General features: G+C 45.8%; 1 pseudogene; it reads right to left on the reverse strand.

The window, feature by feature from the left end:
• Positions 1 to 4776: 4776 nt before the first annotated feature.
• LOC135570081 (chromosome transmission fidelity protein 18 homolog) overlaps positions 4777 to 13185 on the reverse strand; it is a 57018-nt pseudogene continuing 48609 nt past the window's right edge.

Consider the following 13185-nt stretch of genomic DNA (forward strand, 5'->3'; position numbering starts at 1 on the left):
ATACTGTCCTGCTGTATACTGTCCTGCTGTATACTGTCCTACTGTATACTGTCCTGCTGTATACTGTCCTGCTGTATACTGTCCTGCTGTATACTGTCCTGCTGTATACTGTCCTGCTGTATACTGTCCTGCTGTATACTGTCCTGCTGTATACTGTCCTGCTGTATACTGTCCTACTGTCCTGCTGTATACTGTCTGCTGTACTGTCCTGCTGTATACTGTCCTGCTGTCCTGCTGTATATGCTGTCCTGCTGTATGCTGTCCTGCTGTATACTGTCCTGCTGTATACTGTCCTGCTGTATGCTGTCCTGCTGTATACTGTCCTGCTGTATACTGTCCTGCTGTATACTGTCCTGCTGTATACTGTCCTGCTGTATACTGTCCTGCTGTATACTGTCCTGCTGTATACTGTCCTGCTGTATACTGTCCTGCTGTATACTGTCCTGCTGTCCTGCTGTATACTGTCCTGCTGTATACTGTCCTGCTGTATACCTGTATACTGTCCCTGTATGCTGTCCTGCTGTATACTGTCCTGCTGTATACTGTCCTGCTGTATACTGTCCTGCTGCATACTGTCCTGCTGTATACTGTCCTGCTGTATACTGTCCTGCTGTATACTGTCCTGCTGTCCTGCTGTATACTGTCCTGCTGTATACTGTCCTGCTGTATACTGTCCTGCTGTATACTGTCCTGCTGTATACTGTCCTACTGTATACTGTCCTGCTGTCCTGCTGTATACTGTCCTGCTGTATACTGTCCTACTGTATACTGTCCTGTATACTGTCCTGCTGTATACTGTCCTGCTGTATACTGTCCTGCTGTACACTGTCCTGCTGCATACTGTCCTGCTGTATACTGTCCTACTGTATACTGTCCTGCTGTATACTGTCCTGCTGTATACTGTCCTGCTGTATACTGTCCTGCTGTATACTGTCCTGCTGTATACTGTCCTGCTGTATACTGTCCTGCTGTCCTGCTGTATACTGTCCTACTGTATACTGTCCTGCTGTATACTGTCCTACTGTATACTGTCCTGCTGTCCTGCTGTATACTGTCCTGCTGTATACTGTCCTGCTGTATACTGTCCTGCTGTATACTGTCCTGCTGTATACTGTCCTGCTGTATACTGTCCTGCTGTATACTGTCCTGCTGTCCTGCTGTATACTGTCCTGCTGTCCTGCTGTATACTGTCCTGCTGTATACTGTCCTACTGTCCTGCTGTATACTGTCCTGCTGTCCTACTGTATACTGTCCTGCTGTATACTGTCCTGCTGTCCTGCTGTATACTGTCCTGCTGTATACTGTCCTGCTGTATACTGTCCTGCTGTATACTGTCCTGCTGTATACTGTCCTGCTGTCCTGCTGTATACTGTCCTGCTGTCCTGCTGTATACTGTCCTGCTGTATACTGTCCTGCTGTATACTGTCCTGCTGTATGCTGTCCTGCTGTATACTGTCCTGCTGTATACTGTCCTGCTGCATACTGTCCTGCTGTATACTGTCCTACTGTATACTGTCCTGCTGTATACTGTCCTGCTGTATACTGTCCTACTGTCCTGCTGTATACTGTCCTGCTGTATACTGTCCTGCTGTCCTACTGTATACTGTCCTGCTGTATACTGTCCTGCTGTATACTGTCCTACTGTCCTACTGTATACTGTCCTGCTGTATACTGTCCTGCTGCATACTGTCCTGCTGTATGCTGTCCTGCTGTATACTGTCCTGCTGTATACTGTCCTGCTGTATGCTGTCCTGCTGTATACTGTCCTGCTGTATACTGTCCTACTGTCCTGCTGTATACTGTCCTGATGTCCTGCTGTATACTGTCCTGCTGTATACTGTCCTGCTGTATACTGTCCTGCTGTATACTGTCCTACTGTATACTGTCCTGCTGTATACTGTCCTGCTGTATGCTGTCCTGCTGTATGCTGTCCTGCTGTATACTGTCCTGCTGTATACTGTCCTGCTGTCCTGCTGTATACTGTCCTGCTGTATACTGTCCTGCTGTATACTGTCCTGCTGTATACTGTCCTGCTGTATACTGTCCTGCTGTATACTGTCCTGCTGTATACTGTCCTGCTGTACTGTCCTGCTGTATACTGTCCTGCTGTATACTGTCCTGCTGTCCTGCTGTATACTGTCCCTGTATACTGTCTGCTGTATACTGTCCTGCTGTATACTGTCCTGCTGTATACTGTCCTGTCTATACTGTCCTGCTGTATACTGTCCTGCTGTATACTGTCCTGCTGTATACTGTCCTGCTGTATACTGTCCTGCTGTATACTGTCCTGCTGTATACTGTCCTGCTGTATACTGTCCTGCTGTATACTGTCCTGCTGTATACTGTCCTGCTGTATACTGTCCTGCTGTCCTGCTGTATACTGTCCTGCTGTATACTGTCCTGCTGTATACTGTCCTGCTGTATACTGTCCTGCTGTATACTGTCCTGCTGTCCTGCTGTATACTGTCCTGCTGTATACTGTCCTGCTGTATGCTGTCCTGCTGTATACTGTCCTGCTGTCCTGCTGTATGCTGTCCTGCTGTATACTGTCCTGCTGTCCTGCTGTATACTGTCCTGCTGTATACTGTCCTGCTGTCCTGCTGTATACTGTCCTGCTGTATACTGTCCTACTGTATACTGTCCTACTGTATACTGTCCTGCTGTATACTGTCCTGCTGTCCTACTGTATACTGTCCTGCTGTATACTGTCCTGCTGTATACTGTCCTGCTGTATACTGTCCTGCTGTATACTGTCCTGCTGTATACTGTCCTGCTGTCCTGCTGTATACTGTCCTGCTGTATACTGTCCTGCTGTATACTGTCCTGCTGTATACTGTCTGCTGTCCTGCTGTATACTGTCCTGCTGTATACTGTCCTGCTGTATACTGTCCTGCAGTCCTGCTGTATACTGTCCTGCTGTATACTGTCCTGCTGTCCTACTGTATACTGTCCTGCTGTATACTGTCCTGCTGTCCAACTGTATACTGTCCTGCTGTATACTGTCCTGCTGTATACTGTCCTGCTGTATACTGTCCTGCTGTATACTGTCCTGCTGTCCTGCTGTATACTGTCCTGCTGTATACTGTCCTGCTGTATACTGTCCTACTGTCCTGCTGTATACTGTCCTGCTGTATACTGTCCTGCTGTATACTGTCCTGCTGTATACTGTCCTGTCCTAATATCACTGTCCCTGTATACCTCCTGCTGTATACTGTCCTGCTGTATACTGTCCTGCTGTATACTGTCCTGCTGTATACTGTCCTGCTGTATACTGTCCTGCTGTATACTGTCCTACTGTATACTGTCCTGCTGTATACTGTCCTGCTGTATACTGTCCTGCTGTATGCTGTCCTCCTGTGACTATAGTAATATCACCCAACCCTAGGGACTGTGTGTGTGACTATAGTAATATCACCCAACCCTAGGGACTGTGTGTGTGACTATAGTAATATCACCCAACCCTAGGGACTGTGTGTATACTGTCCTGCAAACTGTCCTAGGGACTGTGTGTATACTGTTACTATAGTAATATCACCCAACCCTAGGGACTGTGTGTGTGACTATAGTAATATCACCCAACCTAGGGACTGTGTGTGTGACTATAGTAATATCACCCAACTAGGGACTGTGGTGACTATACTGTAATATGACTGTGTGTGACTATAGTAATATCACCCAACCCTAGGGACTGTGTGTGTGACTATAGTAATATCACCCAACCCTAGGGACTGTGTGTGTGACTATAGTAATATCACCCAACCCTAGGGACTGTGTGTGAGACTATAGTAATATCACCCAACCCTACTGTGTGTCCTGCTGGACTGACTGTGTGTGACTATAGTAATATCACCCAACCCCTGTGTGGGACTGTGTGTGTGACTATAGTAATATCACCCAACCCTAGGGACTGTGTGTGTGACTATAGTAATATCACCCAACCCTAGGGACTGTGTGTGTGACTATAGTAATATCACCCAACCCTAGGGACTGTGTGTGTGACTATAGTAATATCACCCAACCCTAGGGACTGTGTGTGTGACTATAGTAATATCACCCAACCCTAGGGACTGTGTGTGTGTGACTATAGTAATATCACCCAACCCTAGGGACTGTGTGTGTGTGACTATAGTAATATCACCCAACCCTGGGACTGTGTGTGTGACTATAGTAATATCACCCAACCCTGGGACTGTGTGTGTGACTATAGTAATATCACCCAACCTAGGACTGTGCTGTGTGACTATAGTAGTGCTGACTGTGTGTGTGACTATAGTAATATCACCCAACCCTAGGGACTGTGTGTGTGACTGTAGTAATATCACCCTGTAACCCTGCTGGGACTGTGTGTGTGACTGTAGTAATATCACCCAACCCTAGGGACTGTGTGTGTGACTGCTGTAATATCACCCAACCCTAGGGACTGTGTGCATACTGTCCTGTGTGTGTGTGTGTGTGTGTGCGGTGTGTGTGTGTGCTGTGTGTGTGTATGTGTATGTATGTGTATGTGTGTGTGTGTATACTGTCCTGTGTATGTGTGTGTTACCTGTGTGTGTGTGTGTGTGTGTGTGTGTGTACTGTGTGTGTGTACTGTGTATACTGTGTGTGTGTGTGTGTGTAGTATGTGTGTAGTGTGTGTGTGTGTGTGTGTGTGTGTGTGTGTGTACTGTGTGTGTGTGTGTACTGTGTGTGTGTGTGTAGTGTGTGTGTGTAGTGTGTGTGTGTGTGTGTAGTGTGTGTGTGTAGTGTGTGTGTAGTGTGTGTGTGTGTGTGTGTTACCTGTGTGAGTTTGTCGTGCTCTCCGGTGGAAGAGGCCAGGTGAAGGATGTGCTGTAGTCTCTCGGCCCCGCCTCCTTCTCCAAGCCCCTCTTCCAGCTCCTCGTCCACACGCTTCCTATACACCAAATATGGTCAACCAGGAAGACACCAAATATGGTCAACCAGGAAGACACCAAATATGGTCGACCAGGAAGACACCAAATATGGTCAACCAGGAAGACACCAAATATGGTCAAGCAGGAAGACACCAAATATGGTCAAGCAGGAAGACACTGTCCTGGTCAAGCTGGAATGGTCAACTGCAGGAAGACACCAAATATGGTCAACCAGGAAGACACCAAATGTCCTGGTCGACCAGGAAGACACCAAATATGGTCCGACCAGGAAGACACAAATATGTCCTCGACCAGGAAGACACCAAATATGGTAAACCAGGAAGACACCAAATATGGTAAACTGTCCAGGAAGACACCAAATATGGTCAAGTCCAGGAAGACACCAAATATGGTCAAGCAGGAAGACACCAAATATGGTCAAGCAGGAAGACACCAAATATGGTCAAGCAGGAAGACACCAAATATGGTCAAGCAGGAAGACACCAAATATGGTCAAGCTGTATAGTCCTTGAAGATACCAAATATGGTCAAGCACTGTCCTTGGAAGACACCAAATATGGTCAAAGCAGGAAGACACCAAATGCTGGTCCTGTGACAGGAAGATCACCAAATGGATGGTCAAGCACGGAAGACACCAAATATGGTCAACCAGGAAGACAAACCAAATATGGTAATATCGAACCCAGGAAGACACCAAATATGGTCAAGCAGGAAGACAACCAAATATGGTCAAGCTGTGGAAGACACCAAATATAGGGGTCAACAGGAAGACACCAAACTATGGTAATAGACACCCTAGGGATATGTGTCAACCAGGAAGACACCAAATCACCCAATGGTCAACCAGGAAGACACTGTGTGTGTGACAAATATGGTCAAGCTGGAAGACTATAGTAATATCACCCAACCCTAGGGACTGTGTGTGTGACCAAATGGTCAACCAGGGAAGACACATTAATATGGTCAAGCAGGAAGACACCAAATATGGTCAACTAGGAAGACACCAAATATGGTCAAGCTGTGTGTGAAGACACCTAATATCACCCAAGCAGGGAGACACACAAATATGGTCAAGCAGGAAGACACCAAATATGGTCAAAGCAGGAAGACAAACAGTTAATAGTTATGCTGTTATCAATAGCATGTTTGTTATAATACCGTTTGATGTCCGGCTGTTCTGAAGACCTCCTGCCAGAGAACGGTGGAACAGTCCTTCCATTCTGTCCTTCTGACCGATCCCATGGAGGACCCGACTGCAAACACAACACCTAACACGTCCAGCTGTCTCTTCCTCGACCGTGGATGAACTACAAACACAACACATTAACACGTCCAGCTGTCTCTAACCTCGACCGTGGAGGAACTACAAACACAACACATTAACACGTCCAGCTGTCTCTAACCTCAGGAACCGTGGAGGAAACTCAAGCAGGAAGACACAGACACCAAATATGTCAAACACATTAACACGTCCAGCTGTCTCTAACCTCGACCCGTCAAGAGGAACTACAACACATTAACACGTCCAGCTGTCTCTAACCTCGACCGTGGAGGAACTACAACACATTAATGGTCAAGCAGGAAACACGTCCAGCTGTCTCTAACCTCGACCGTGGAGGAACTACAACACATTAACACGTCCAGCTGTCTCTAACCAAATATGGTCGACCCGTGGAGGAACTACAACACATTAACACGTCCAGCTGTCTCTAACCTCGACCGTGGAGGAACTACAACACATTAACACGTCCAGCTGTCTCTAACCTCGACCGTGGAGGAACTACAACACATTAACACGTCCAGCTGTCTCTAACCTCGACCGTGGAGGAACTACAAACACAACACATTAACACGTCCAGCTGTCTCTAACCTCGACCGTGGAGGAACTACAACACATTAACACGTCCAGCTGTCTCTAACCTCGACCCGTGGAGGAACTACAACACATTAACACGTCCAGCTGACTCTAACCTCGACCGTGGAGGAACTACAACACATTAACACGTCCAGCTGTCTCTAACCTCGACCCGTGGAGGAACTACAACACATTAACACGTCCAGCTGTCTCTAACCTCGACCGTGGAGGAACTACAACACATTAACACGTCCAGCTGTCTCTAACCTCGACCCGTGGAGGAACTACAACACATTAACACGTCCAGCTGTCTCTAACCTCGACCGTGGAGGAACTACAACACATTAACACGTCCAGCTGTCTCTAACCTCGACCGTGGAGGAACTACAACACATTAACACGTCCAGCTGTCTCTAACCTCGACCGTGGAGGAACTACAACACATTAACACGTCCAGCTGTCTCTAACCTCGACCCGTGGAGGAACTACAACACATTAACACGTCCAGCTGTCTCTAACCTCGACCGTGGAGGAACTACAAACACAACACATTAACACGTCCAGCTGTCTCTAACCTCGACCGTGGAGGAACTACAACACATTAACACGTCCAGCTGTCTCTAACCTCGACCGTGGAGGAACTACAACACATTAACACGTCCAGCAGCTGTCTCTAACCTCGACCGTGGAGGAACTACAACACATTAACACGTCCAGCTGTCTCTAACCTCGACCGTGGAGGAACGTCCAGCTGTCTCTAACCTCGACCCGTGGAGGAACTACAACACATTAACACGTCCAGCTGTCTCTAACCTCGACCGTGGAGGAACTACAACACATTAACACGTCCAGCTGTCTCTAACCTCGACCGTGGAGGAACTACAACACATTAACACGTCCAGCTGTCTCTAACCTCGATCTGGAGGTCACATACACATGGTTAGCAGATGTTCCAGCTGTCTAGCGAAACCTGTGCTTCTACCGTGGAGGAACTAACTAACAATTCTAAAACTCCAGCTGTCTTATACACAGTGGAGGGATAAGGAATATTAACACGTCCAGCTGATACCTCGACCGTGAATGAGTCCAGATGGTACCTCGACCCGTGGAGGAAGATACAGTAGATGGTATCACGTCCAGCTGTCTACATATGGGATCTCGAGTATGTAAACAAATGGTTGGCAGATGTTAAAGTGGCTAGTGATACATGTATGTGCATAAGTTCCGACAATGCAGTAGATAACCAACAAGTAATATATAACAATGGGAAAACTATGTCTTAAACAAAGTGGCATAGTTAATATGGCTAAGTGATATATTACATGAGGATGGTACGATGGCATAGAGTACAGTAGATGGTATGCATGTTATATAAACACAAGATGAATAATGTAAACAATGTGCATTGCATGTTATTAAAGTGGCTAGTGATACATGTAATATAATAATAATTAATCCTCAAGTAGATGTATATAATAAGTATAATACGTGGGATGAGTAATTAATTATGAATAATAGTATGATATTAGTTAATAGTTGCATATGTTTTAAAGATGAATAATAGGGATTTCATCGTTTTGAAATTTTATATAAACAATTTCAAGAGGCTGTTATCAAGGTGGGACCAATAAGGTTAGCTATATAATAGTGGTTTATAAAGACAGACTCCCCCCATCTTAACTACTGTTTTCAAGGTTTTAGAGGTTAGCTATTTAGTGGTTTATAACAGACCCCCCCATCTTAACTACTGTTATCAAGGTGGGACCAGAGAGGTTAGCTATATATAGTGGTTTATAACAGACTCCCCCATCTTAACTACTGTTATCAAGGTGGGACCAGAGAGGTTAGCTATATATAGTGGTATATAACAGACTCCCCCATCTTAACTACTGTTATCAAGGTGGGACCAGAGAGGTTAGCTATATATAGTGGTATATAACAGACTCCCCCATCTTAACTACTGTTATCAAGGTGGGACCAGAGAGGTTAGCTATATATAGTGGTTTATAACAGACAGACCCCCATCTTAACTACTGTTATCAAGGTGGGACCAGAGAGGTTAGCTATATATAGTGGTTTATAACAGACAGACCCCCATCTTAACTACTGTTATCAAGGTGGGACCAGAGAGGTTAGCTATATATAGTGGTTTATAACAGACAGACCCCCCATCTTAACTACTGTTATCAAGGTGGGACCAGAGAGGTTAGCTATATATAGTGGTTTATAACAGACTCCCCCATCTTAACTACTGTTATCAAGGTGGGACCAGAGAGGTTAGCTATATATAGTGGTTTATAACAGACTCCCCCCCATCTTAACTACTGTTATCAAGGTGGGACCAGAGAGGTTAGCTATATATAGTGGTTTATAACAGACAGACTCCCCCCATCTTAACTACTGTTATCAAGGTGGGACCAGAGAGGTTAGCTATATATAGTGGTTTATAACAGACAGACTCCCCCCATCTTAACTACTGTTATCAAGGTGGGACCAGAGAGGTTAGCTATATATAGTGGTTTATAACAGACTCCCCCATCTTAACTACTGTTATCAAGGTGGGACCAGAGAGGTTAGCTATATATAGTGGTTTATAACAGACTCCCCCATCTTAACTACTGTTATCAAGGTGGGACCAGAGAGGTTAGCTATATATAGTGGTTTATAACAGACTCCCCCCATCTTAACTACTGTTATCAAGGTGGGACCAGAGAGGTTAGCTATATATAGTGGTTTATAACAGACAGACCCCCATCTTAACTACTTATCAAGGTGGGACCAGAGAGGTTAGCTATATATAGTGGTTTATAACAGACTCCCCCCCCCCCATCTTAACTACTGTTATCAAGGTGGGACCAGAGAGGTTAGCTATATATAGTGGTTTATAACAGACAGACTTCTCTCCATCTTAACTTCACTAGGGTAGGGGGCAGCATTCGGAATCTTGGATGAAAAGCGTGAATTAAAGCCCAATTTAAACTGCCTGCTACTCAGGCCCAGAAGCTAGGACATGCATATAATTAGTAGATTTGGATTAAAAACACTCTAAAGTTTCCAAAACTGTTAAAATAATGTCTGTGAGTATAACAGAACTGATATGGCAGGTGAAAAACTGAGGAAAATTCATCCAGGAAGTACTATTATTTTGAATGGCCGTGAAAGCCTATCCACCATACACAGACTTAGGACCCAGGTCACGATATTGAAGATATGGCAGATAGAGGACGATATTGCCACATACATAGACACACAGGGGTGGCAGGTAGCCTATCAGGAGTGGGATTGCCACTGCTCTCATTCTCAGTCATTTTCCATCCCAGTCGTCAACTGTGAGTTAATGTGTACAGACAGGTGTTCCTCAGGGATCAGTGTTTGGACCCTTGATATTGTTGGAATACATGGTAGCTCTTATAATCTGGAAACACAGTGTGTGTGTGTGTGTGTGTGTGTATGTACCTGCAGTGTGTTTATGCAGGATCTGATGTCGTTGTCCGTCTTCTCACAGAGAGCCATCAGAGTCCCCATGTCAGCCTTCATACCCTGGCCCCTGGAGATCTAACCCAGACATTAACATAATGACCCCCCCATCATGGCTGGTCTGACATGTCAGTCTTCATGACCCCTGACCCCTGGAGATCTAACCCAGACATTAACATAATGACCCCCCATCATGGCTGGTCGGTCTGACATGTCAGTCTTCATGACCCCTTGACCCCTGGAGATCTAACCCACACATTAACATAATGACCCCCCATCATGGCTGGTCTGACATGTCAGTCTTCATGACCCCTTGACCCCTGGAGATCTAACCCACACATTAACATAATGACCCCCCATCATGGCTGGTCTGACATGTCAGTCTTCATGACCCCTGACCCCTGGAGATCTAACCCAGACATTAACACAATGACCCCCCATCATGGCTGGTCTGACATGTCAGTCTTCATGACCCCTGACCCCTGGAGATCTAACCCAGACATTAACATAATGACCCCCCATCATGGCTGGTCTGACATGTCAGTCTTCATGACCCTTGACCCCTGGAGATCTAAGAAAATTAAAACAAAGATTACCTCAGCCAGTCTCTGTGCCAGGCGGGAAGGCTGTGTCTGGGGGAAGGCCAATAGAAATGCCTGCTGCCTCAGAGGCCTCAGGGCTGGAACATACCTGACAGGACAGAGAACCAATCAGATCACAGATAGAGATAAATCCCTCCCCCCCCCTTTCCGTCTCTTACAGGTCGTTACAGATGCAGATGATTGGTCGGAGGAGGACCGACTCTTTTTTCTTCTTCTTCTTTAGAGGCTCCGCCTCTGACTCCGCCCCCTGGCTGTCCTTCCTGTTCAGAGTGGCCAATAGGATGCTGATGGCAGCCTGCCGACCAATCACACAGAGAGAGAGAGAGAGGTATTACTCTGAGATGAGGCTAGGTGAGAGTGGTCCAATAGAAGGGCAGGGACGGAGCGGTGGGAGGGACTTACGGCGGGCGCTCCGTCGATCTCGTCGATGATGAGGCAGTTAGGCTTCTCATTGGCTCCCAGCACTGACCTCATCTGGGTCGCTGTGTCGATACGCTTCTGGAACAGCTCCGCACTGCGGTCATCACTATGGAAACCACAGCGTCAACAACCCCTTAGGTTATTATGGGATACCACAGCATCAACAACCCCTTAGTTATTATGGGATACCACAGCATCAACAACCCCTTAGTTACTATGGGAAACCACAGCATCAACAACACCTTAGTTACTATGGGAAACCACAGCATCAACAACACCTTAGTTACTATGGGAAACCACAGCATCAACAACCCCTTAGTTACTATGGGAAACCACAGCGTCAACAACCCCTTAGTTACTATGGGATACCACAGCATCAACAACCCCTTAGTTACTATGGGGAAACCACAGCATCAACAACACCTTAGTTACTATGGGAAACCACAGCGTCAACAACCCCTTAGTTACTATGGGAAAACACAGCATCAACAACACCTTAGTTACTATGGGAAACCACAGCATCAACAACACCTTAGTTACTATGGGAAACCACAGCATCAACAACCCCTTAGTTACTATGGGAAACCACAGCGTCAACAACCCTTAGTTACTATAACCAGACAGGAAACCACAGGCGTCAACAACACCTTAGTTACTATGGGAAACCACAGCGTCAACAACCCCTTAGTTACTATGGGAAACCACAGCGTCAACAACCCCTTAGTTACTATGGGAAACCACAGCTTCAACAACCCCTTAGTTACTATGGGAAACCACAGCGTCAACAACCCCTTAGTTACTATGGGAAACCACAGCATCAACAACACCTTAGTTACTATGGGAAACCACAGCATCAACAACACCTTAGTTACTATGGGAAACCACAGCGTCAACAACCCCTTAGTTGCTATGGGAAACCACAGCATCAACAACCACTTAGTTGCTATGGGAAACCAGAGCATCAACTTGAAGTCCTTAAACCCACCTGGCGTTAATCTCCACCACGTTGTACCCAGCATGCTTAGCGATGATGTGGGCCAGAGTGGTCTTCCCTAAACCTGGAGGACCAGACAGCAGCACCACCTAGTGGGAGGAGGACAGATTAACCTGTTATATTAACCTAGTAGTATATATACTAACAGCTATATAACCAGACAGCAGCACCACCTAGTGGGAGGAGGACAGATTAACCTGTTATATTAACCTAGTAGTATATATACTAACAGCTATATAACCTGACAGCAGCACCACCTAGTGGGAGGAGGACAGATTAACCTGTTATATTAACCTAGTAGTATATATACTAACAGCTATATAACCAGACAGCAGCACCACCTAGTGGGAGGAGGACAGATTAACCTGTTATATTAACCTAGTAGTATATATACTAACAGCTATATAACCAGACAGCAGCACCACCTAGTGGGAGGAGGACAGATTAACCTGCTATATTAACCTAGTAGTATATATACTAACAGCTATATAACCAGACAGCAGCACCACCTAGTGGGGGGAGGACAGATTAACCTGTTATATTAACCTAGTAGTATATATACTAACAGCTATATAACCAGACAGCAGCACCACCTAGTGGGGGGAGGACAGATTAACCTGCTATATTAATCTAGTAGTATATATACTAACAGCTATATAACCAGACAGCAGCAGCACCTAGTGGGAGGAGGACAGATTAACCTGTTATATTAACCTAGTAGTATATATACTAACAGCTATATAACCAGACAGCAGCACCACCTAGTGGGGGGAGGACAGATTAACCTGTTATATTAACCTAGTAGTATATATACTAACAGCTATATAACCAGACAGCAGCACCACCTAGTGGGAGGAGGACAGATTAACCTGTTATATTAACCTAGTAGTATATATACTAACAGCTATATAACCAGACAGCAGCACCACCTAGTGGGGGGAGGAC

Source organism: Oncorhynchus nerka, unplaced genomic scaffold (assembly GCF_034236695.1).
Source record: "Oncorhynchus nerka isolate Pitt River unplaced genomic scaffold, Oner_Uvic_2.0 unplaced_scaffold_1119, whole genome shotgun sequence".
Taxonomy (NCBI): domain Eukaryota; kingdom Metazoa; phylum Chordata; class Actinopteri; order Salmoniformes; family Salmonidae; genus Oncorhynchus; species Oncorhynchus nerka.